The sequence below is a fragment of the Uloborus diversus genome, chromosome 1 (genome assembly GCF_026930045.1).
Source record: "Uloborus diversus isolate 005 chromosome 1, Udiv.v.3.1, whole genome shotgun sequence".
Classification (NCBI taxonomy): Eukaryota; Metazoa; Arthropoda; class Arachnida; order Araneae; family Uloboridae; genus Uloborus; species Uloborus diversus.
Genome location: NC_072731.1, coordinates 202,785,605 through 202,810,319, shown reverse-complemented (window position 1 = coordinate 202,810,319; position 24,715 = coordinate 202,785,605). Strand labels below are relative to the sequence as shown.

The 24,715-nt window shown below is 31.0% G+C and overlaps 1 pseudogene; it reads right to left on the bottom strand.

Annotated features, from left to right (window-relative positions):
* The window catches only part of LOC129234138 (nephrin-like), a 356,279-nt pseudogene extending 332,481 nt beyond the window's left edge, over nucleotides 1–23,798 (bottom strand).
* Between the last annotated feature and the right edge of the window lie 917 nt (nucleotides 23,799–24,715).

Here is a 24,715-nt window from a genome sequence, read left to right as displayed (position 1 = left end):
GTTCATAATCTCACATGTAAAGATACTACTGTAATGCCAATCAATATCATTAATATGCTATAAACACTTATTCCAGCTTACAAGTGTTAGTATTATTCAACTAGTTAGAAGTACGTGAAATAAGATTTTGAAAGTGTTTAATAAATATCGCGTTATTAAGATAGTCCAGATACACAAGATATCCCAAGATCAAGAAACCCCAAGATACGCAATTTAAAAACAGATGCACCTTCATCATCGGAGCATGTAGACGTGAATCGTTGCTTTTCCACTGATAAAATGTAGCACAGAGCTTGATAATAGTTTGTATGCCTGAGGTCCAATTAAGACAGTCTTCTCATATGTATTGAAAAGTACACCTTAAAAATATTTAAATTAAAAAAAAAACAAATTCTATGAATTATCATTCATTAACATCAATGAGCGAAAATTGAGCCTATTCTCCCCACTAATTAACTACTTTATTTAAGTTGCAGTCTCAGAAAGAATGGGTGTTATAGCAGAGCTCAAAATATTAATGAAAAAGAAAGTTTTAATTAATTTTCTGAGATAGGTTTTTTTCTGAGCGCAATTATTCATGGTAGATGAGGTAAATGCATAATTAAACGCGCAAGTGGGAAATTCTTAAAATTAAGAATGAAAAAAAAAATAATGTTAAACATGCAGAAAATACGCGGGAAAATTACGAGTTTGGAATTTGTCATGGCATAGTTGAATGCACTGTTCTTAATTATAATTAGTAACCTTTAAAAATGCGAAACATTCTGTGCAAATATTAAGGCGACAAAAGAGCTTATAAAAAAGGAAAATTATTAAATTTTTCTTAATTCTGCTTCTTGTTAATCCGTGAGTTTAATATAAGGTTAAGTTAATCAAGATTTTAAAAAGTTTTGTATAAAAAATCGATCCGAGACGTGTTAATTAGTTGATTAATTTTAGTACTCATTCGCCTGTACGTTGCTCTAAAATCTTATTTTTATTCCATTTTATCGGTCCATTTAAACCATCCAGTTTTCCTTTTATTGATCATTCCGAATGAAAAAAATACTGGGTGATAACTTTTCAATACTATTTTAACCAGCGTGTGTTGACCATGAAATATATACGTAAAATACAGACGCACTCGTATATGCATATAATACATATATGGTGATTATAAATTATTTTTTTAAAATTAAAAGAAGTGATAGTCCCAATACACGCGATCAGAACTTACATAAGGTCGAATGTCATTCTGAAAGGAAGAAAGAGAACTATTAGAATTCTAGCCTGAACCAAATAATAACCGGAATCAAAAAAGTGTTGGGAATGAGAATAAACGAGTCTAAAGTAGCACACACACAGTTATATTCATTGCTATGGGAAAAACTTACAGCAAGTGCTTAAATTGTCGACCACCCCTTGTCATTGTTGGCACCGGCGAAGGAACTATTGACACATAACCACAAAACCTCCTGGACGTCGTCTTTTGTCCACGGCAACAATAGTTATCGCCGCGAGTACTTACGCTGAGTCCATAGAAATCTCAAACATTTACAATTTTATATAACCCCTGAAGAAAATGTCCAATGGGTTAAGGTCCGATAAGCGAGGAGGCCAAAAGGGCCAGCCTTGTCCAGTACATCGTGTGGGATTTGTGTCAGTCAAGAAGTTACGGATCGTGTTCTTATCATTGAAACTGTTTTGCGGAAAAATCTTGATAAAAGACATAGAAGATTCGAAGGTAAAAAAAAAATGCGTCAGAGGCGATTAATTGTAGTGGTCCCTTTCTCAGGGTACGTTTCTACGTTCCTTTATTCTGCCTCTAAGAGTGGAATGCGACCCCATGTTCCTGTAATATTGTTGGTCGTCTGGCTGGGCACCATCGCCCCTATCAATTTGTAAAAAAAAAATAATAATAATAATCACCATGTATCCTATACAATAAATTCGTTTCACCTATTAAGAAGCACCAAACGTTTAAAAAGCGTAATAGGGAGCAGATCTGTATCATATATGTTTTATCGAAACTATTCACCAAAAACTAAACGATCATACTTCATCGTATACCATTATCGATTTTCTAGCATCAGACCATACTTATTTTAATAAGAGCTGCAATTGCAAACTAGGGCACTATACCTTTTCAATATTTAAAAATCAATTTAAAAATTGAAATATATCTGTTACGTGGACAAATTACTTTTTGCTAATATATATTTATAATATTATATCAAATTCAGTTTCTCAAATTTGATTTTTTTTAAGTTGATTTTATCTGTTGATGATCACTCTGTTAGAACCACTTCGTATTTAACTTTTTTTAACCTTTGAAAAACTTTGAATCTCAATGGGCAAATACTAAAAAATAACCTTAAAAAGTAGCAGCATATTTTTAAATAGTGCAAAGGCAGGTTTTCCGTGTATAAATGTTTTAGTTGTTTGCGAAAAAATATTTAAAAAAAAAGAAATTGAAAATAGCAACAAAAGATAAATAATTTCAATAAAAAGAAGTTTCGTTTGCAACTGTTTTTAGGGTAAAAAAGAAAGATTTCCTTCCTGTTCAATTACACATAAATAAACAAATAAATGAATAAATAAATACGTTTTAAAAAATAATTATACAAAAAAGACTGTAACCTAAAATAAAGAGCTTTAAAAAAAAAAAGTTTGCAGCTTTGTCATTCAGAACTTTACTCCACATTTGACCTACTTTTAAGTAATCCTCACTTATGCTAATAGGGTTATTGCATCGTTTCTCATAAAACAAATAGAAAACCCCTAAACTATTGTGTTGTTAGACACGAAATTAAGAAACAGTTATTATTTTAACCAGAAAATGAATTGTTAAAGAGATTCAAAATAGGCTTGACAGTCATGGTAACTTTGACCCACGTGAAAATAGCGCTGAAAGATAAATCATTAAAAAAAATCACTCAAAATTTTGTTGCATACCCGTAAATCAGAAATATATAATTTATAAGCATGTCATTTTATACATTCTTCGTCGATAATAAAAACAAACTCATCATTAATTGTGAAGTTGTTCAAAACTAGGAAACAGTTATAACTGCAACCAATTAAAATGAAGAATTAACTCGACCAAAGTTAGACTAAAATTCATGGTATTATTATTATTAGGTACATTAAAACGTTTTAAAGTGGATAAAGTTAACTAGAGTGGCTCAAAGATATCCTGAATGACTGTAGTTAATGTTGTTTTTCATCGATACACAAATTACGGCAAAATGATTCAATATTTTTTTTTTCTTTTCAGTAAGTTATAATAATGGTTATAAGAATATATTTGATTATCAATAATGGTTCTAAAAAATTTAAAAAAAAATACATTTTTTGTCGAGAATACATTTCCATTAAATACCGTTTTACGGGACTTAGATTTTTGAAATGCTAAAAGAAAAGAAATTGGTTCATATGAAGTCTATGTCATGAAATGTATGCTACCCCTTCACATGCAATTAAGTGTTGTTGATGGCCCCGAGTCTGTAATAGTATATAGTATGAATTTCCCTTTCCACATGTCACTGTGTGTAAATTAGTTTCAGGTAAGGTAACTAACATTGTATGAACTTTGAGGGATTTAAATTTAACTTTTAACTATATCTTTTTAAGTTTATAGACTTGCAAAAAAAATGAATAAAAAACTTTTGTTTCACAAATTATATATGATCTTAAATTAAAAAAAAAAAAAAAACTTATATTGCACCTAACTAGATTTAGAATTCAATGACGCTTACTACGTAAATCTTCGCGTTTAGAATTTACAAAATTTACAAACCTCTCGACAGATTTAAAAAAAAACGAAGCGAACTAAAGAGAATCTAGGTAAGATTACAAATATTGTTTTCAATCATATGGACTGCTTTTCCTTCATATGAACGTGTGACCAAGCAAACACGGCCTCAAAACTCTACCTATAACAAAATTATTGCACATTTTGTATTTTATAGGTCATTAAGACAAATTAGTTCATCGATCTGATCAGATTGAGATAAGAAGGATTAGTAAGAGTACCGTATTACCGCGCATTATCCGGCATGCCGCAAAATTCGGGAGTCACCAGATTTCCAATAACACTTGCCTGGTCCTTTCCGGCATGCCGGAAAAATCAAGGTTAGGAAAAAAAATAATACAGTAGAACCTCTCAATAAGGGACAGTAAGGGGACCAGATATTTTGTCCCTTGAATAGAGGTGTCCCTTATTCGGAGGGGGATGAATTGATGCATGCTGTGTACTTAATAGTATAATATCACAATAAACATTAATTATTAACACTTAAGATTAAATACTAAAAATGTCCCATTACGTTGAATAAAACTCATAATTATGCCAATTTATAAGTTTATATTATTTTATTAATTAAAATTTAATAAAAAATTTTTGTAATGGCAATGTTTCGTAGCATGCAAAAATAATTTCGAAGTAATTCATTACATTTATTTGCCTTATGTTATGTAACTTAAATTGTAATTCACATAGTATTACATTGTATGTTCAAATTTTTAAAGTTTCATAAGCAAAGCTAATTGTTAGTTGTGCAGTTTCCTTCGGCCCTGAACCTACTTGAATAAATTGTTGAGAGGGCAAATTATGCATGTTGATTTCAGCAAGTTTTTGTTTACAATACATTACTTGTTTCCTTCACATATGTTTGAGTCAAACTTACCTCAATTAATTTTTGGAGCGAAAGTGAAACTTGAATTCCAGTAAATTCACTATTTCTTATGTGCTTATGAATTATTTCTTGCATTGTTTTTTTGTTTTGTGAGTGTCCTTTAAACAGGGTGTCCCTTAATTAGAGGTAAATACATGGAAGTCCCTATTCAAAGGGAATGGGACCCAAAAAAATGTCCCTTAAATAGAGGTGTCCCTTATTCGGATATGTCCCTTAAGGGAGGTTTAACTGTACTATAAAAATATTTTTTCAGCTTAAAAAATGAATATAAGTTCTTCACATATCTTTTTAGTATTAATAAACAGATTTATTTTATAAAAATGTTTATTAAAAATGTTATTTGTTATCTTAACAAGATAAAAATTGTTTAATAACGAAACATTTTACAAAAATTAACTTAAAACTAAGTAAGCAAACATTTAAGCAGTAAGATAATGCGATTAAACCAGTGCTAAAGAATTTACCATAGCTCTTCAATAAATTAAAATTAAACTTGCCTCTCTAAAAGGAATATTAAATAATTTATCAAAAAAATATATGAACAAATGACAGTTACGATTATTGCTTCTGAATTGATTACCTTATTGGCTTAGAATTAAATCCATCAACAACGACTTACCATAAATAGCAAGCACATAATTTTTTTTTGAAAGAAGATTACTTTTGGGTTTTATTTATTTTTTCCTGGACAGTGGTTTGCTTTTCGATTGAAACTAAATGGGGAAATTTTCACTTTTGTTGTGTTGCAAAATAAACCTCGAATTATTCGGCAAGCCGGAAAATTCGAATTCCCCGGCATACTGGTAAAACTCGATTTTTTCCGCCATGCCGGATGATGCGGGGTAATACAGTATGTTTTATTTATTTACTTAATTACATCTTAAATGAGTGCCAAAAGCGACTTTTGAAAACTACGTTCTAAAATGACCAACACGATAAAGCACTGTAACAGTCAGTAAGTGACCTTGAAGAAACAGTTAATTAGATACTTTTAGATTTAAAAACTTGAACTTTGAAGTTGAACTCTTTCTCAAATGCAGTGCAATTACTATGCTTGCTCACATATGCATGCACACACACATATAATTGTGCGGTTACTTATATGCGTATTTTGATAGCAGAAAATTCAAACCTAAAAACTCGTCGAGCGGGAAAAAGCTTTTAATTTTACACAAACAAAATGTTTTTATGTTAAAATTATTTTTAATTTATGCTTCAAGAGGTTTAAAATGTCCAAGAAAAATTGATTGGAAGTGTTTTCTTTGTAAACAAACGTTCATAAAAGAATCAAAGAGCGAGAGACAGCAAACCCTCCAGGAAGGTAAACATTTTCTTTCAAAATCTCATACTGAAAAATACTCGTTAAGAAGAGAACAAAAGGGACTTAAACCCCTCGAATTACATCGATTTTTTCTTTAAATTTCAATTATTCCTAATATGACATTCTACGTCTACGATTTACTTATAACTTATTTATGCACTTTATTTAATTAAGTAAAAATAAAATAAAGAAAATGCTTTTGTTTTTTTCAAATCTAAAGACTATTTCTATCTGCTGGTTTGCGCTAAAAGCGTCATCCACTGCTGATCAAGTGTTTATTGTTTAATAACCCAGCGAATCTAATTTTCGTTTATGGTAAAATATTGTTTCATCAGCTCAAACGAGTCGCTTCTATTTTCAGTAATTGTTTCAAATACTGCTGAAAGAAATTTTTTTTTATATACGATGATTCGGAACAACGTGTCAGAAACGTGCATGGAGGTCAGGCATAAACAAGAATCATACAGGAACATAGGGTCGCATGGGCAATCCCGACGCGCTACATGTGCTCAAAGACTGACACAGGAAAACTCAAAAAACCGTTAGAGGAAATGAAATTTTGTTACAGAAAGTGAAAAATACATAACGTTATACGTTTATAAGAGCATTTTAAGTACCTACACTCAACTGACGCTTTCCGTCGCTTCCGGATAGCTTTCCGGCTAGCTATCTTCCCGACATTCAGCGCTCTCTTGCGCTTCTGGATTGCGCATGCGACCCTATGATCCAGTATTATTCTTGTTTATTACTATATACCTGACTTCTACGTACATTTCTGACATATTATTCCGAATCACCCTGTATAGCGTGCCAACATAACCGACGGAAGATTAATCTAATTAAGAAAAATAACAGTTAGCAAACGCTTGCCACACAGGAGAAGATGACAAACTCGGTATCAATTTCAGAGACAATAGATAAGAGGAAATGTTTATACTATTTACAGTTATCAAAAAAAGAAAAAAAGAAGAATGTCCTCAAGGTTCCCAATTTTTTCTTGTCATAATTATAACACTTATACTTTAAAATTAGATTTCAATTAAAAAGTATCTGAACAACTGAAGAAACATTTTATTTAATTTAACATCCGGTCTAAATAGATTACTTCTTCTCAAGCAAGATTTTTTCTTATAGTTAACGAATTTTTTCTGAAAAACTCAGAAATGTTCCTTAACTATCTAAGAGGGAAACCAATCACCAAAAGAATATCAAGCAGAATCTGATAAAGATTGAAAATACGATTTAATTCCATGCGTTTGCTGGTTTTGAATTCCGAGGGGTGATGAAGAGTTCCAAACGTTTCGAGGTATTTGATTCCCAGAAGTATTGATCTCTAATGAAGATAAATCATTTTTTCCACAAAACGTGTTAAAAAAAGTATCCCAATTTTCCGATTTTTATGTAATTTTCAGTTCAACTTAAGTTATTCCTAGAATTGAGGAAAACATTTCCACGAAGTTTATTTCTTGAGTTTGTTCTTAAAAACGAATTTTAATGACTTCCTAGTGTAATGTAGCAAATATAGTTTACTGGATGCAGAAAATGCACATTGAGAATAAACGATTATAAAACCAAGCTATGCATTTTTTTTTTTTTTGCCGCTTACTTTTTTATTTCCTGTTGTGATGGTTTACCGTGTGGTGCTGTATTGGTTGATAAAATATATCACTACTGAATTGATTGGTAAATTAATATGCAAATATTATATATAATGATTTGCTGTAATTAGAATTGGTTGGTTATCCAAAGAAACATGCACTAAATAACACATAATGCATAAAGTACTGACAAATATTTAATATAAACATATAATTACCAATACATTATGTAAGGCCGAGTTGATATATTACATTCTATAAATCGTATAGTGGAATACATTTACATTATTGGCCGATTGAAAATACAAACAATGAAAACAGTTGAGATATATATCAAATGATTTAAATACTTTCTTTTTCTTTAACTTTCATTAATTCTAATATAACATAAATGATGATGTAAGTTTATCTTTATATAATTACTGGGTACCCAAATATTAATTGTAAAACATGAGTTTCTCACGATACCGGATATGCGGGCCCGCTGCAGCGCTGGGAAATATGAACTGTAATTTGAAGCACTATTTGTTTGATGTCTTCATTTTTTGTAAGAGTCCAGGTATGGAGATGATTTAAAAACTTAAGTCAGTTCACTTTGTGTAGATGAATATTGATTTGCTGGGTTATTTCTTGTCTGCAGTCTTCCTTTATACTTAATTTAATAACTGCCATAGGAATATGTTTGATGAAATTTTATATAGTTAGGTGGTAGATTCTAACATCAATTTGAACTTCCACAGATTCATTCTTGAATACTATTTGATGAGATTAATTTCTGGTGCTTATTGAATAATTGAAGACATGACGATATCTCTGTATCTACTGGATCACTAAAGACATGAAGACATCTAAACTATTTACAAACTTGATATCTTTTATACCCGGGCGTGGACAGCATGTCCAGCCCCGGGTTGTAAAAACTTCACCACTACATTTCAACAGACGACTTTTTGAATTCTCCTCTAAAACCGTTAGGGGTGTCCCTATATAACTTCTTTTTCAGGGCAAACCCCGTGAACACAGCCAGACTATGGCAAACTAAGCTTTGAACTCATAAAGCAATCACCTCTTGGATTCCTGACATGCTCCCTCTTTCGATTCAACAGTGCTGGAGATTTGTACGCGTCAATAAAGAGTTCCTGATCTCCTTGGTTCGATTAATTTATACATCAGCCATCCATGAGAAAAATCAATGCCAAAGTTAAAATTGGGCTAAATTACATATATTGTATGTGAAAGAAAACGATATAATGTCTTCCGACTGCGGCGCATTATTATAACGGTAGATCAGGCAGTGACGCTCTCCGAGTGTTTAGAGTATATTCATGCGCGGTCAATGAACCTAGTTGGCATGAAGGGGAAGAGATAAATATTATCTTCTTCTAAAGGAATTTCACTCCGCTCTCGCTAGCGTTGCATGAAAACTTGAAAAAAATATATTCGGGAATGACAGGAATAGAAGGATATGAAAAAGTGTGGCAGTGTGATTCTTATCGCACTGTCACACCTGTGTTCAATACCCTTGTTATATTTTTGAACGCTTAAGGTACGAGACAAATTTGCAAACTATTCTATATTTCGCAAGAATATCTCTTAAATTAGTGCCTTCTTTGTAGTTTATTAATTAATGAGTATATTAAGTAAAAAATAAACACTTTCTTAAGTTTGATAATGAAATCATATTCGCGTGAGAAAAGTTTTGACACCTATTGAAAGACGCGGATTTTTCTGCTTAAGATAGAATTTGTTCATGGCTTCTAAGTTAGTTGGGATTGGAGTCATTAACTTTCTTTAATCACTTACTGTGTATTCCTGCCAACTTTAGATATTTATGGTGATTGAATTAGCTTTATTTTTTTGCAGACGATAACAATCAGCTCATCGGTTTGTAATTAATTTTAACTGTTGCTATTTGTTAACAAATAAAATTCTTGCACTTGAACTTAATACATATTATAGGCTTTTGCATAAACGAAGAATTTTCAATTTTCTCTGTTAAAGCTACTTTGCTGAATATATAAAATTTAACTTGAAACATAGTTTCATAAAGGCCACAGTATATTATTTTAAATTTCTTTCTGACCTGAAGCTTTTAAAATTTTTCTTTTTTTTCTCTTAGTTAGGGTATTTTTTGTTGCTTGAACTTCGCATTTATTTTTTTAAAGTTTTTTCTACCTCGTTCTCTCTCTCTCCCCCCCCCCCTTTTTTTTAAACATTTGTGTGCTAGCGTTTGTGCTCCTGAGAAATATATAACAATATTCGGAGCAATAATAATTAATTCAAACATTTTGAAGAGTTTTGGTTTTCGTAATACGCGCTAAAACACACAAAATTGTTATTCAGACAAAAAAAAGGCAACATGATGTTAGAATACATTCTTACAGGACTTTTCTAAATAACGAGCGCGACTCATTTTTAAATCTTAGACTTTAAACTTTGACCATTGTCGAAATAGTTCAAGATTTTTTATTATTTCTAAGAAAAAACTTCTGCAGCAGCATAAATAACTTTGAATTTAAAAAGTAAGGTCATTACGCTGGAAAATTTATTAATTCTACTCACTCTGATATGAATTTCAAAAATGAGCAGCAAAACAAGCTTTGCCAAAAGGTGCCATCATTCCTTCATATTTTATTCGTACTAGCGAGGAAAAAAACGAAAAAAACTTTTGGTCACGGTATTTCATTCGATTTCCGGTACCACTGAATGCGTTGGAAGATGTTTATGTATTTGGTTTCCCGAAAGAAAAGAGAATTGGAATTCGATTCACTAAAAAGATCCACGAGGATCATAAAAAGGCAAGACACCAGAAAGGACTTCGGACAAAAGTGGTATAATACATTGGCATGAATTGATTATCGTTTTTATGGTAAAGTTCATTGTGGTTAGGAAAAATTTATCAAGAATAAAGATACAGAAAAATAAAGGAATGTTAACAAAAGTTTTAAGGCATATAGGATAAGGATTCAGTAAGGATTAGAGGGTAAGGATCAAGGTGCCTCCTTCAGATAATTTTTTAGCCTGTTTTCACGTAAAAGTTAATGTAAAAACACTTGCAGAAAATATTTACATATGAAAATTTGAAAAAGATTAAATGTTTTTAAATGGAAACTGACGGTCAATATAAAAAAAAAAAAAATTTAATGTGTAAAAATTTCTTTCAATAAATGAGGTTTAAATATTTTGAAGCAGTTCTAGGAGATGTGAGAACTTTTTATATGAGCCTCTCCGGCTATCACTCTCTCTAGCTTCGAATGTCATACATTATGAGGAATGATCTAAATCGGTTGCAAAATATTTTATTCCGAAGATATTGGTCAGAATACTTCATTCCCATACGTAATATTTCTAGTCTAAAACACTTATTGCTCAGATTTGATAAGCAAAATAATAATAATAATAATAATAATAATAATAAATAAATAAATATGATACATTAGCACAAACGAGGGACATTTAAGTAACGCTAAATGTGAACTTACTTTTCTTTAAATGTACTTTCTCTTGACGTAGCACAAGTATGAAAAAGGAGGGGCTATGTTCTTTTGATGTTTCGCACATTTTCAACTTGTGGATGTCTATGAAATTTTTTTAGGCCAATATAACGGCATTAAAAATTAATTTTCGATAGCAGAAAAAAACCTGATTACCTATATTCGTATTTTTATTTATTTAAGAAGTAAAAAATAAGCTATTTTACAAAAACAAAAATGAGTTTATTGGTATACTTAACATTAACTACTCTTGGAGATTGAATGGTCGAATCAAAATGAAGGTCATTGAATCAATTAAGATATTCATTTTTCCTGAAATAGTTTTTTTATGTGGTTTTATAGTTCAAGTAAATGGTTTTTGAGATAAAATTACTTTATCTTTAATCCTTTGTACTAACTTTATTGTTGTTATTTTTCACCTGTTAATTAATATCTTAAGTTATTTGTTTATTATTAATAGTAATAGTATTATTAATTTGGAAATTAAATTGTTTGTTTGGTAATTAGCTATTTTTTTAATAAACCTTTCCTTAACAAAAGTTAGGGATTTATTCATTGGTTGGTTTTGGTTCAGTAAGTTTAAAAATTACTTCCGAATAAATAATACCGAAATAATAATTCATTGGTTATATAAACTTTAAAGAAGAAATTATTTTAGCTTAATACGTAAGTTTAAAAATTACTTCCGAATAAATAATACCGAAATAATTCATTGGTTATATAAACTTTAAAGAAGAAATTATTTTAGCTTAATACGTAATTTTTTGCCATTTAAATTATTTTATTTCAATTGACGAAATAGTTTAGTGGGGGGGGGGAGGCGATTGCCGGTTATATTGTCGGATATATATTCCCTGTATTACTATAATAAGTCTTTAATATTGTTTAAAGAACACCTTTTTTATTTTACATACGGATTTCTATTCTAAAGTGAAGCTTATATACGGAAAATGTGTTAATATTGTGTTCATCATTTTCATTTATTTAGGAAAACTACAACAAACCAGGTTAACCACTTTCTGCTAAAAACATGAATATGAAACATAATGCCAGTGGCGTCACTAAGAGGAAGCGGGAGGGGTTGTTCGCCTCGGGTGTCACCCGTCTGGGGGGTAACACCCAAAGTGGAATTGCAATTTTTTTTGAAAAATATGAATTATTTGATGTGAATACATTTTTAAGGCTACAAATTTGAAAATTTTCCGGGTATCCCCATTTTTATCTGCTTTTTGTACATTAACCTTTTTGTAAATGTAGTTGCTACATGTATGTTACAACTACATGTTCTAACATACATGTAGTTGTTTCCTGAAAATTGCACGAATTTCATAATTTCAAATATTTTTTTTTTCTTTTGCGTTTGTAAGGGGGGGGGGGGTGACACCGAAAATAACCACCCCGGATGTCACCCTTGCTAGGTATGTCACTTCTAATGCCTTGCAAGTTGAACTAATGTATTTAAAATCGTTTACAATACATATTAAGCTTATTTCCCTCTAGATCAAGATGACAAGGAGCGTCACGTCTCGTACTGCCATTCCATAGGTCCTTTTTATCAGGACAAACTACCCTCTCCCCCAGTGGTGTTCCCATAGGGTGTACTCCATATACGCCGAATACTCTCAAACGCGTTTTAGAAACATAACGTATACCCTCAAGCTTCAAAAATGTTCATATTATGACACATTATGTATATGATCGCATACACATATTGTGCATAACTGATTACTGGGAGTACACCCTCAGAAAATGTGATGGGAACATCAATGCTCCCCCCTATCAATACGTTAATCTAAAGCGAGGTTCAACGCCATTATGTACCCTTTTATACTCTACATATTCCGCTAATAGTAAAATTTACATTTAACTCCTCACCTTTACCATTTTCACAGCATTGGTTTAACTGTTAACATTTACAATTTAAACAGAACGCTAAGTTAATGATATGTCAATTTTCTATTTCAGAGCGTTGAAAAGCGAGCTCATAAAACTTCTACTATTTATTTTTAGCCGAAAAAATGTATAAATTATTTTATGTCTCATAAAAAAAGGTACATTAAAAGAGAAAATGAGATAGAAAATGTAATGGGATGCATATAAAGAAGGTAGAGCATAATCAAAATAAATAAATAAATAAGTGTTATAAAAATAGCACACAACGCCAAAACGATAAATAGATAAGTTTCCGGCAAAAATAAATGTATGTCTGCATGGCTTCAACGACATTTAAACCAACATGTATAAAAGAAGCTTCAAGTAGTTCAACAGCACGTGTTGATTTCCAAGCTTAAATCAATGCTTCAGGCGGAGTAAAACAAATATTGAAGAGACGTAGGAGCAGAAAAAGCGAGGAGTTCTTTAACAAAAAACATCAAATATTTCAACTCTGCTCTTCAAATCGAAGTGTAAATATTTTATTTGAAAGAAAATCCGTTTTAAGGAATTAAACTATTTTTCTTATAAATTCTAATTAAAATGATTAGTATTTCAGATAAAAATATTTTCATCTCAACAAGTGTAATACCATCCACATACCTTTTTAAATATTTTACACTTAGCAAAAATTGATAAGGATTCATTAACGACGGGACTACCTTTTCCGAATGCAATTATGATGGTGTAGTTTTTATGGTAATTAAATATATTAGTATTTATTTTTCAAATCGTGAGCGCAGCGGAAAAATCTCTAAAAGTCACGCAGGAGAGAAAGGGAAAAATGTGTCTGGGATTTGAAAATATTATTTTATTTCTCATGTAGACGCGTAAGCAGAATCAGTTCTACTTAAAATTTTATAAGGTTGTAAAAATATCATTAAAGCCAAAAAATAAACACTAATATCGTTGTAATTTTTATGGTTGTTTCTATATATTTCATCGAAAAATAAATTTTTAAAAATGATTCAGAAAAAGCTTTTAGTATTGATTGCAAAAATGATTCAATAAGTACGCGTAGTTTCCACTTACAGTAGAACTTTTATTATCCGAAACTGCCTTAAACGAAACCTCGTTTAACGGAAGTCGGTTTACTGAATTTCTTGAATTTTTAGTTCTTTTGATAAATGAAAAACATTATTTCAGGGTAAAAGTATCTACGCATTTTTATCACGTCTGTTTTTTCTCTTAAACCCACCAGTAAAATTTTGGAAAACTAAATAATTGTTTTTTTTTCTTTTTTCTTTTCATTCCACAAATTTTAAAAGTGATCAGATGTGAAAGTACAGTTACGTGTATGTAAAGTACAGAAATTATTTTTTAACATTTTAAAATATTTAAAGTTTTTAAAAAAAAGCAGTCCCAGAAAATGTGTGTCTGTCATTCTCTTCTTGTATTTTTTATTTTTTTCTGGAAGAAAAAAAAAACTTACGGTCATTTATTTATGTGTTTTTCTCTCTTTATGGTACTTAATAGAAATCCTTTTTGTTCAAAAAATTTTATTACTTTAGCGCAATTAATAGCTATTGTTTCTTTATCGATTATTTTACATAGAATACGTGTAACAGAAAAAAAAGATACGCTGGCAGGGATTCCCCTTACAACATTACTTTAGATACGTATTTCAAGCAGCTTAGTGATGAAAAGATGCGAACAACTTTTTATTTACTTATGAGTAAACCTTTTGTGTTTCTATTTCAAAGGTACCTTTTAAAATTCTTAATGATCTGATACATTGGATTTAAAGAGCAACAAAACAGAATGTCTTACTTAGTATTTATCGATAGTTATTTTGGTGCATCACATTCAAAAAATAAATTAATAAAATAAAATAAAACTAAATAAACGATATGTGCTACAAAAATAAAACATTTCGAATAAAAGTTTGTAGTTTGGTTATTACCGGTAAGACTTGATTATTGAGTCAAAGAATTTAAAACTATTATGAATGATATGGTGTATTGAATCGTACATTATTGTAGTTCTAAATGGCACAATGAGCAACAGTGATTTGTTTCGATGGATTCATTTTCAGCAAACATCAGATATTGGATTGCATTACAAATTTTAAGAGTTAATTTACTTCTTGCTCCTATAATGTCATTACGTTTGACGCATTCATAAATCTCGAACTCCATTCTTTTGTTTTGCTATGAAAGTTGCTGTTAAAAAAGCAAATAGCTTTATTGCATTAAATCAACATAATTTTGTTAAATAAAACAGATATCACTTTCAAAACGAGCATTCCCTTTTATTTCTCCTTAATATTTTGCCATTTTCTAGAACTGTATTTACATATCGATTTGCCTTAATGATTTTTAGCATCTCGTGATCACGGAAATGCATAATGCTATTAAATAAAAGGAGGGAACCTCGGCGAGGTAAATTGTTTCAAATATAAAGTAAATTCGTGCAAAAAGATCATTTTAATGGTTTATAAAATCAATAAACATTCTCTTAAACTCTATGAATAGCTGCATTTTACATTTCATTTAAAAGCGATTTTTTTTACTCATAAAATAAACATTTATTTTACTATAAATCTTAAATAAATGATTTATCACCTGTAATTTCTTAAGATTGTTCATTTCTTTACTATGCAATATTTGTTTAAATTATTCAATTGCCTATTACACAACGAACATAAATGATTTTTGTTTATAGGTATGTATGCTCTTTCCATTTCAAATGAAAAAGAGGAAAAAAAAACTTTTGAAACTCATTCAGTCAGCGTATTTGGAAAATCAACGTAAAAGAAGGCTGTTGGTTTGTATGTTATGAAACTACATTGTTGCAAAGTTTTGAAAAAGAAATATAAATGATGTAAATAAGAATAAGTAGAAGGATGTGGAGTAAGATGACGATATTAAGCATCGAAAAAAAATTCTATCTCTTGGATTTGAATTGGAATTTTGAAACTTATTCCCCGAACTGCTGAAAATTGCAAAGTTCAATTTTACAAAATTAAAACTCTGGTTATTTCCTTTTAAAATATATCATCAAAAGCAAAAATTAACCAGAAAAAATAAATTTAAAATTCAAGCATGAAAACCTCATAATGAAACGAAGACTTTAAATGTGGTATGAACGAAGCGTCCTCCTTTCTTTCTGGTTGATTTCTTGGTGGTCATCTGAGCAAAATACAGTACAAAAAAATGAGGAGCTACAGAGAAAGTTTATATGAACTTGGTAGGTGTGTAAGAACAGTTGATAAATTAGCAGGTTTTCGAGGCAGAGTTTTGAGCATAATTGGATCTGGAGAGTAGTGGTAAGGGTGCAGCTTTATCCTTTGTATCCTTGTTGTTTTCATGTAGACCATCTCAAGTTAAGAAAGAGCTTAGTTTGTAGGAAGCAGCAGTACAAGTTTCGTGTAAGCTGATGGCGATGAGAGAACATTTGAGGAGTTAATAGACCATGTATATTGTCTTGCTGACTTCATTGGGTTTGAAGGAAACTCTGAAGGAAAAGAAGAATGAATGGCTTGGCTATTTTTTTATGTCAACGGTATCAGCAGTATACGATGATTGAAAATATGTATCTGCATTAATACTGATGTCTGGAGTTTTTCATAATTCAAACAGGTACTCAGAAACATGTCGAATGGGATTACAAACGAACAGTCCACTCGTCATCTTACCCGCCTAGACATTCCTCACCTTTCACCATTGTGTCATTTTTGGTTTTAATTCGTTTTTCAGTACCGTAGTCTACATTATAACTGGCACTTAAAAAAATGGACGATTTTTTTTTTACTGTCAAAAGTAATTCTTTACGGTGTAAAGTCAAAAAATTACAAATATAGAAGCCACAAAAATCCTTTATGCCTAGTTTACCAAAGATGGCGGAAAATCGCAGTTTTATGGCTAAAGTTTGTGGAATGTTTTCTATGTCAACCCCCCCCCCCCCCACTTTGCCAGTTGTTTTCCTGTAAGTGTTTTCTAACTGAGATATTTTTTCCTAGATCCGATAAGAAAGGAAATAAATTTAAAAAAAAAAAAAAAAAAAAACATCAACGAAAACAACGCGTCTAATACCAGAATCCCGACAGAAAAAATTACCAAAACACTCTCTCTACCTCTCCAATCATCTCTATTTTGACCAAATCATAAAAAAAACCTGAAGCATGCACAAGTTCGCAAGAAATTTTACTTAACACAGTAACAGCAAATATTTACAAAACAGTGAAGTCTCTTTGTAAGAAATAAACGTAGCAGCATAAGAGTTTTTAGTTTACTCCTAGTATTTAAGAATGTATGAAGTTTTTATATATTTTATTATTCACGCAATTTTCAGATAAGATTCATAGTGTTTTCACATTGTTTTATATAAAAATTTTAAATGTGAATTATTAGCTCTCCATTTTCCTACAGTTGATGTAAAACAGGAACCTTACTTAATGCAGAGAGCAGCTTTATTCTCAGTACAATTTTTGAGACGTTAATTTAAAGGCACTAATCAAAATTCTTCAAACACGAACATTTTAAATTTTTCCATTGATAAATGAAACAATATGTTTCTGTTGTTGAGTTTCAGAAAATAGGAGAAGAACTACATCAGCCTTGAAGGAAACACAAAAGCAATCACAGTTAATTAAGTTTAAAAACAGTAAAACTAATTGAATTTCAAAAAGCTTTCATGTCAGCGTCACGAAACTTTTAAAGTCAATGAATTCCGTTATCTCACAGAGAACAAGAGACTCGGAAAATTTTTCAGAATTAAATGCAAATTTATTTACCAGGGTTTCTTTTAATTGTATTAATGTATTGTTTACATTTCAGCCTAACAAAGCCTCCTGGAACTTCTGTTCGCAGATACACACATGAAGCTTCTATTTTATGTATTTTTACAATGACATTCAGTAAACATTGCAATCAGTAGAGCTTAAATAGTACCTTGAACACGTTTGTTGGTTAAAATACATACGATAATATACGATTTAAATACATGCGATAATAAGATGTAAGGTTCTTTATCATGGTAATATTTTACCAAAGTACAAAGAAAAATATGTGGACGCAAAGGCAAAATAAAAATTTTAAAACTATAAAGGCATCAAAAGAAAGATTTTGTCATCGAATTCTGAAATGGGGTTTAACTTGCTGAGTAGTAGTTTAAAATTCTTATGAATATTTTATTTATCAAAAGGGCGCGGTAACACGCATTTAATCCTCCCAAAGCGCAACGGAAGCGATATTCCCATTAAATTTTGCTAGGTCAATATTTCGTTATCCTACTTGAGTCTCTTGGAAAAATCAACAAATGCTGTTTTCATTGCAAATACGGCAGAGGAAGGTAAAGGAACTAGTTCCGGACCTGCGGAATATAAGTAATTCGTTTTAGGAGCCCGTGTGGCTAGTTCGGGTTTCTGCTAATATTTGACTTGCGGAGGAAGACATGTTTGATTTTGGCTATCTGCTATTTCCGATTATTTTGCTACTTTTAAAGTTTCTATTTCCAAGTTAGCGTGTACAGATTTCCTGCGGAAAAAGATTGTTTTCTTTTCGGGAAATTAAAACTTATGTTCTGATCATTATTTACGTAGAAGAGAATCTGTCCTTTCGTTTAACTAACTTTGAAATGAGTAATAAATCTTGTTTTATTTTCACGATAACTTATACGATAAATTTAATTTTTAAAATCTTACTTTGTTTATTTTCGAGAAAATAACGTCATCGAAACCATGATTACCCGTCTTTAAATTATACGAATAAATGAAACGAAAAAAGAGCAAAAGAGATTCTTGTCTACATAATATGTTTTTTTTAAATACAATCAGTTTAATTTAAATGTACGTACGTTGCTCTAAATTGAAAAAAAAAATAGCACCAAAAATATTACGACAATTACAAGGTTTTACAAAAGTCAAACAATGGTTGGGTGAAATATGACGTTAATAAAAGTACTGAAAAAAAAACAATCCCAAAGGGTTTGCCGAGATTTTAAAACACTTTTCATTTGTACTCCTTTTTACATGATCTTGGTCATATTTTCTTATCTTTGTTCAAAGTTTTCGACTTTTTTTTTTTTTTTGAGCAATCACGATTGCTTATTGCTTTCATTTGACCGTCCTTGATGTCCGGTTCCTTTTTCAGAATAGACCAGGGGCCTCTGCAGCACCGCCGTCCACCGGAGGACGGAGCTGCTTCTCTGGTTCTAGCCTCCACAAGCAGCACTGTCCACCGAAATCCCCTCCTCCTAGGCGGTCCCGTCCATGTCCTGCATACACACACGTCTACACACAAACAAGTCCTTACACACACGTAACCGCCCAGGCGGAGGGGCAGGCTTGGGAGGACACCCCATGAGCCGTTTCTAGAAACAATAACATCCAGTGAGTACGGGCCTGTCAAAACTCGTGATTGCGAAAAACATAATTCGAATTCAAAGTGTCAGAATTTAAATTATATATATATATATATATATATATATATATATATATATATATATATATATATATATATATATATATATATATATATATATATATACGAAAGATTTACAATAATTAATGGCTAGATAAAACGCAAAATGTTTATAATCCTGAAGTGCTTACAATTTATTTAGTCAGGGTTGCACACTGCTCCGCATTTCCCGTTTGGTCTTCATTCTGACCAGGCTCACGAAAGAGTTTCATAAAATTAAATTTATTTTTACTATATTTTGCTAGTTTATTAGGGATGTAAATATGAAAATCAAACCCTTATACTCAAAGCATGACATATTGTTTAAAGTGCATGTTATAGTGGTTAAAGTGTTATAAATTAAAAAATAATTATTCTTATACTTAATATTATTATCAGAGCTCAAAAACAATTTTAGAAAAAAGGGTTAATTTTTCATTGATTTTTATACAAAATACCGAATTCTCCGCAAAATTTCAAAATGCTCCTCAAAATCACCCCAGATGCATCTCAAATTGTTTCTCCAAGGTTGGCAACCCTGTTTAGTTAATTGCAACTTAGGTTAATAAAGTAATGCAGCAAAACCCGACGCTAAGTAATTTTCGAGCTTAGTTAAACAGGGTTTGTTGCATCGAATATACGCTCACGAATTAAACTAACTATCAAACGGCACGATCTTGAGGGTCACGGATTTGGACAAAATTATAGATATTGATCCTTTCCAAATAGATATGAGCCCAGGTAAAGCGGTCTGACTGCATAGGCTGTAGTTCGGCTGCAACAGGGGTCCAAACATGATAATTTGGATCCAGAAAGACGATGGAGTTTCCTTTAAAATTACCATTTTTATCTCTCTTTCTCCTATAGTACTGCAGAATGAGTCCTTTCCATGTTTACCTTTGAATTAAATACACTGAATACAAATTTATAATAAGCGGTTCTCAAATTTAAATTGGCTACTAATTTTAATTTCAATAACTTGAATACCAAAATAGCATCGTAAGAGGATATTTATCGTTTGCAAATAAAACTAATTAATTTCGTTTTATATTAATTTTCTGCTAGAAAAAGTATTTATTATTTGCTTATAAAAACATTTATCGTCTGCTATCAAGGATATCCCACATTGATAAGCAAAAAATGAGAGAACAGAAAAAGTTCTGATTTGTTGCACATGGCACACGAAAGAATAAAAATACAAGATCGTTTCTACTTTTCAAATAACTTCGATAATGCCCTTAAATAAATACGTGTTCTCCCTCACGCTCAATTTACTAACAAAAGATGCCGAAGGTGTCGGGAGATCGAACATAGTGACGAATTCTGAAGTTTCAATGGAAACGCAATTGTATATCTGGAGCCAGACTAGCAACTTTGGACCCTCGTTGCAGAGAAACTAGGGCCTATGCAGTCAAATCGCTTAACCTGCGCTCATATCTAATAGGAATGGACCTATAGCTATAATTTTGTCCAAATCTGTGAACCTCAAGGTCGTGCCGTTTGGTCGTAAGTTTTATATTCTTCGACTTTTTCATCAGCATTCACGGCTCATGTAGTGATGCTACTTACAAGTTAATCATTAGGCTACATTTCAGTAAGTGTTTCTTTAATTTAAATAAAAAAGAGCGTAAATAGTGATTGATTTAAGTTCCCATTTATTGCCTAAAGGTAAGCATTTGATGCATCTGCCCACTGCAATTCTGTACAGTATATATGAAGAATTTAAACATGTTTCATTTAAATTGTAGGTATAATATTTAGGTTTTTATTAATTGGATGAAGTATCCATGGCTGATGATCAGTTTCAGCGGTATAAATATTTAAATCCCAGTTAAATTTCCAATACATTTCTTGAATTACAATACAATTTCGTTGTAAAGGAAATTACCTGCATATGCAAAACAAATCTAAAGTGAAATATCTGTATGTTTATTTTCATATTCACCGTTAAAAATCTTAATATGAGAAGAACTGAAACTTTTGAATCTTCCATAGCAATATAGGCTTTTACTCCAGGAAATTGAATAAAATAAAAGCACTTATGACAATCTAATTTCCGTCAGTTTAGAAAATCAAGTTAATCAATGAAACACGGTATGTTATCATCAAACAGAGCCACCATTTTAGCCAATTTCATCCGGACGTTGTTACGAATCATTCTATTTCTCGAATCAGGAGGGAAAAATAGGTTTTATTTCGTCATGCTTCAAAGAAAAAACAAAAACAAGCAACCGTGATATTCTTGTATTCGAGAGTTTCATTTGATTTCGTTCCTCAGAAACATACGGCTTTCAGATTTTATTAAATTGGAAAAGCTCGGATTGAATTTTATATCATTTTTTAAATTCTTTAAAAGTCCGGATTTTAAAGGTCCAAGAGAAGGTTTATATATATATATATATATATATATATATATATATATGTGTGTGTGTGTGTGTGTGTGTGTGTGTGTGTGTGTGTGTGTGTGTGTGTGTGTGTGTGTGTGTGTGTGTGTGTGTGTGTGTCAGTACCATGCATTACGAATTGTACAGGTATAATAGAAAACTCTTATTAAAATTTCTTTCGAGCCAAGCGTTGGAAAATACCAAATCAAAACATGTTTAAGTGTTCATACTAGTATAAAAATACAATTTTCTTTATTGTTAACGCAAGTTTTATTAGTATGACATAATTTAATTGCATTTGCAGACTAGTATTCACCTGATGTTTTCAGAAAGCCCTAAATAATATGATCTAGCCTCTGCTACTGCATTCTGATGAGAAAGCATCATATCAACTATTTCTTTTACGTGTTTCACGTTTCATTAATAATTAAAGTTTATTGGATAATTATTGTTTTTGTTTTCAATAACAGTTGCACATACCTATCTGTGAGATCTTGTTTGCAATGTTTCATATTTGAAATAAATTCATTTTTAGCTACATTTGTACTCTGGTTAATAAGATGGATATTTTATCATTCTATTTTTCCTATATATATATAGATAAGGTGAATCAGAAGTATGGTTCAAAAATTTAAATGCAGGTCAAGCATACGATAATTATAACGAATCATACGAAAATGTTTGGCCCCAAGCACAATGCTCATAAGCTACATGCCACAAATCCAGAAAAGTAGTATAAAAGATACTAGTGAATGATAAATTGTTGGACAAAGCTTTACTTTTCAAATCTGCATCATTCGATCCCTCAACAATTTTAAAACAGTTATAATGGTGAACTTAATTTTAAATCATTTGCTTTTTCACTCGACTCAGAAAATGAATATTTGAATAGTTCAGTTAGATTTCAGATCGGTGCAACATATGCAAGTAGAATACGGATTCATTTTTTTGTGAATGCATGCATTTCAATTGGAATTAACTTGATTGCTAGCTTACCTAGTAAAAATCCGTCTTTACTCCATTGTACGTCTCCTTCCCTGTTTCCGATGTGGCACTGGAATTCAACCTCATCTCCCTCCTTACTTTCTTGGTCTGTTGGCCGAACTTTGAAGTACTGGTTTTCACAATATACAGCTAAAAAGAAAAAAAATGATTCGTTATACACAGTTTTTATATAAATACTTCACATTTTATAAGAAAATCAATTTTTTTGATTCTAACATTTCCCTTCATGCCATTAGTCTGTTTTAATTTAAATAAGTGTGTCACATAAAGACTGCACTTAAATCAAATCTATAAATTATATGCGGTAATAGAGTTACCCACGAATGAGAGGCTGAGGTGACTATCCGATTTATAGGCATAAACAGACGTAACTATTAGTTTTCATGGATGTAAAAATGTGTATTAGCCTTAAAATTAACCACCTGCACATTGAAAAGAATAAAACACGCGAATTGAATTTTCCTTTTTCCCCTCATTCATATACATTTACCGAAAAAAATCTGAAAAAACAATAATGAATGTAATGCACAATAGCAAAACATAAAAAGGCACAAGCACTTAGGATTTACTCATTAGGGGGGATAGCCCAAAGCGGGTAGGTTTTCGAAAACTGATCGAAAATTGTAGTTTTTAAAATTTTTATCGCAACAGTATCGATTTTATTTCCTATCAGGTCTCTTGAACTTCAAAATAAAAAGTGATTTTCGTATTATCTCAAACCCAATATGTATTTATCATGAAACATTACAAACACTTGAAAATCATTTGCTCTACCATTGAGCCCAAAGCGGGTAATCTAATTGTGATTTGGTACATTTGCCAATCCAATATGGAGTTATAAATGATTAAATTACCTGACTAGCTACTTGCCATTATAACATATATATATATATATATATATATATATATATATATATATATATATATATATATATATATATATATATAGATAGATAGATAGAGAGAGAGAAATTATATATTTCCAATTTTAAGTCAGTACATTTGCTTTATAAAACATAAAAAAATAACTGATTGAATTAATAGACTAATTGATTGCTAGCATAAAAAATAACTTTTTAAAGTTATACTTATCCAATTGAAATAGAAAGTGTAAGTCTGCGCACAAGTCAATAATTTATATAAAAAATATATGATTAAATCCTATACACGCTTTGCCCGAAGGAACGTTTCCTATTTCAATAACCAGAACCTTAAATTAATGATTAAAATAAACTGAATTACCATCGTAGTTTGTAGGTAGATGGTATCAGAATAGAAATAAGCTGATCTTCGACTAATCACAAGTTACAAAACTTCATTTTTTTTAGAAATGTATAATTTTTCTGTATTTTAAGCCTGGCTGTGCCATGCCGCTTCACTGCTGCTTTACTGCGGCTGATTAAAACTCGGGGATGCTCGATTAAACAAGATATACGTATGCATCGCCGCTGACATAACATGCGGGAGCATACGAAGGCCTACTTGCTTTGGGCGACCTACCCGCTTTGGACTACCCTCCCCTATATTAAGGTTAGAAACCTGTTTAGACCGGTCAAAAAATTCACTTTTTTTGTGTGATAAAATGTTAGTAAAACCATTCAAGAATATGTTGCCGAAATTTGAGTAAAAAATTCCGGTTAGGTCCGTTGCTATGAGCTCTTAAAGTGACTGTGGAAATTTGAAAACGTTCACAGCATTTTTTTCTCAAACGGGTTTTTTCTCAAAACAACTTTTTTTTAACTGATGTGCATTCTAGTTCAAAGAGATTTTGACCAATCGTTCTGACTATTTCTGTGAGTACTCTTTATTCAGTCATATTCTATATGTACCTAACTCTTTAAAAACATTTTAAATAAAAATATTTTTTTTAATGCAAGAAGTGTGAAAAAATGGTAGAAAAATGT